The sequence below is a fragment of the Silene latifolia genome, chromosome Y (assembly GCF_048544455.1).
Source record: "Silene latifolia isolate original U9 population chromosome Y, ASM4854445v1, whole genome shotgun sequence".
Classification (NCBI taxonomy): domain Eukaryota; kingdom Viridiplantae; phylum Streptophyta; class Magnoliopsida; order Caryophyllales; family Caryophyllaceae; genus Silene; species Silene latifolia.
In genome coordinates this window covers 40676101-40679223 of record NC_133538.1, presented here as the reverse complement: position 1 = coordinate 40679223, position 3123 = coordinate 40676101, and positions in this window count along the sequence as shown.

Genomic DNA, 3123 nt, shown 5'->3' with positions numbered 1-3123 from the left:
TGTGAATTGTGTACCTATATGGTGATGTGTGGCATGAATCAGTGGATGTATGTATGTGGAGAATGGGGAATGTGTAGAAAAGATGGTGATGATGTGATTTCGTAAGCTGTTGATTGAAAGCATGATAGTTGGTTTACAATGTTGTTTTGAATTGTAGGAAAAGTATATGAGAATGATGAATGATGTGGTAGAAAAAGGAAGTAGTTCATATGTGATAATATGTGATGAATGATGATGTTGAAGGATGGATGATTCGTAATGTGGCATAATAATAACATGTGCATAGGAATGTTGTATCGTATGCGTATATTTTGTTTGCATAAAGTTGTATGATAAGTTTATGTACTTGTCCACTATTGTTCATGTGTATATGTGGTAAGAAGTGTGTAGCTGTAATGGATGAATTGGTTGGAAGAGATTAAGTAAGTAATTGCATAAGAATATGAAATTCATGTGTGGAGCATGTTTATGTGGGTAATGGATTGCATAATGTTGCAATGTTAGTAACATGTGAATAGGGGATTTTATGTCGTATATTATGTTATTGTGTACGTAAAGTTATAAAATAAAAGCATGTGGGTAAATCGTGATTGACGAGTTAAACAATCTATGTATATGATGAATGTTGTTGCTTGGCTTTTGAAAATACTAACATATGATTAGGAATACTGGTGTTATGAGTTTTGGATTGGTTTTGTTTGCTTGGTTGTTGTTTAAGTTGTTTGGAAGTAAAAATCAAATAGTTATGTCGTCGATTACATTGACAAAGTTGTCTTTAAACTGTTATAACTTGAGCTGCATAAATGATTTTAATGTGATTCCAATTGGAGGTGATAGCTTGTTCTTTTACGATTCTAACGATAGGTCACACGCCCAAAACGACCAAGAAATTAGTGAGTTATGACTGTTTTCTGAAAACCGGACAGTCTTTGAGAAATGCGTAGGTACTCGATCGAGTAGCCTTGGCACTCGATCGAGTAGGGGGGGACTCGATCGAGTACGTTAGTTACTCGATCGAGTGGCCCTGGTAATTTGTTTTACGTGCTTCTGATCTTCACCTACTCGATCGAGTAAGTCACTTACTCGATCGAGTGGCATGTACTCGATCTAGTGACCCCTGTTTTGGGTCATATGCTTATCTTTTGACTCCGTTGCATATTATGTTTAATTCAAAGATGTTATTTTACTTCTTTATGCATTGTTTTACATTTATGTTGGTCTTGATACGTAATTTACCCAATCTTATGGTGAAGTGAGTGGCACCTGTGGTGAGTAGGAGTTCGATGGGAGGACATAAGTTATATGTGTTGTGATAGATAGTGGAAAAAGAAAAGGAAGATTGATATGGTTTATTGAGACATAGAGCATGTTTTGTGAGATGAGATGAGCGATATGTTTGTATGTTGAGTAATGTAAAAGTAAATGAATGTAGGCAAGGGATGATATGAGTTTATGGAACGTGAGAATGAAAAGATTGAAAAGAGGGACGCAAATGGTGGCAGCTTGAGATGTGTAAAGAATCATGGAGGGGGATGGTTAGGAGTCGTGTGGGTTAAGAATATACATAGTGAAAGTTCGTTTTAAAAGGGTTGAGAAGAGTGGTATATAGTGAACTTTGTGGAGACATGTCGCGAGGTGGATTTGTAGACAGTGAGTGAGTTTGGGGAGATTTAGTTTATTAAGAGGTGGAACCACTGTGGGATTTCCTTGGGCAATTAACGGTATGAAAAGAATTTTGATTTCTAGAGATGTACAAAGGAGATGAAATTGTCAAACAGTAAACGTTGATTCTATGGATGGATTAGTGGCAAGGCTGATTAATGGCATAATAAGAGAATATTTTATGGTAAGAAAGAGTGAGATGATATCTGTTAGGCCTGGAAATCCGCGGACCACCCTGATTAGCATTTCATCTAAACCTGACTGCCAGGCTCCCAGGGTGCCAGGCTCTCAGGGCACATGAAGATAGGCGTCAGGCCATGGAGAGGACAACGGTCCAAATATCAAGACAATATTTGACCATATCCGCGTATATTAATGGAAATAAATACGCAGCATTAAGTATGAAGATTGTGCAGTAAATACGGTAATTAAGAGGGAAATATTCAGCAATTATTACCAGCAATTATGGAGAATATCCAGCCTTCAATGCTTGATCATGCAGCCGTTCAAGATGGGAAGCTATATAAAGAACACTTTAAAGATCTTAAGAAAGACATCATTCGTACACAAGAAGAAGAACACATATTACTTAGAGAAATACAAGCATTGTTGTTATCATAATAATATTCTCTCAAATCATATAGTGAAATCCTCTCCTGGCTTGGTGCCCGTGGTTTTTTCCCATTCAAGGGTTTTCCACGTACAAAATTGTTTGTCTTGTTATTGTTGTTATCTTATTTACAGCTTAATATCGTACCCTGTCAACCTGACCAATAATCTAATTAGAGCTAGTTAACCCTGCACAATATCACCCTGACCTAATTTCGCCCTGCGCAAAATCCACACAAAACAATTGGCGCCCATCGTGGGGCATCTAGCTCTTTAATCCTTTTTTCTTATCCTACAAAAAATTTAAAAACCTACAAAAATGGCCCAACCCACCGTTGAAGAACAGCTGAATGCAGCTCTCCGAGAAATCGCTGAGTTGGAAAGCCTGAAAGAAAAAGTGGCCCAAACTGAAGCAGAAATCCTGCAACTTAAAGAATCTGAGTCAGCCCTGAAGCAAAAATTAGAAAAACCCCAAGGGGCAGGCTCTAGATTCCAACCAGGAACCCCATTCTCATCAATCATCAAAAACATTGATTTTTCCAGTTTTGGGAGCCCAAATATCCCCAAAGCCATTAACGTAGATGGTGATGATGAGCCAAAAAACGATGATCAAGAGAAACCGATGAATCTGCGGCGACCATCATGATTGCGGTAGTTCGGGGAGATCAAGAAACTCAATAAAAAATTCGACAAGATATCGGAGTACTGCCAAAGACATGGAAGAAGGCGCACGACGGCTATCCGATTCACCCTTCATAGACGAAATAGCCAAAGTAGACCTACCAAAGAAGTTCACAATTCCATCCATGAGGGTCTATGATGGAACCACGGATCCACAAAATCACGTGGCTC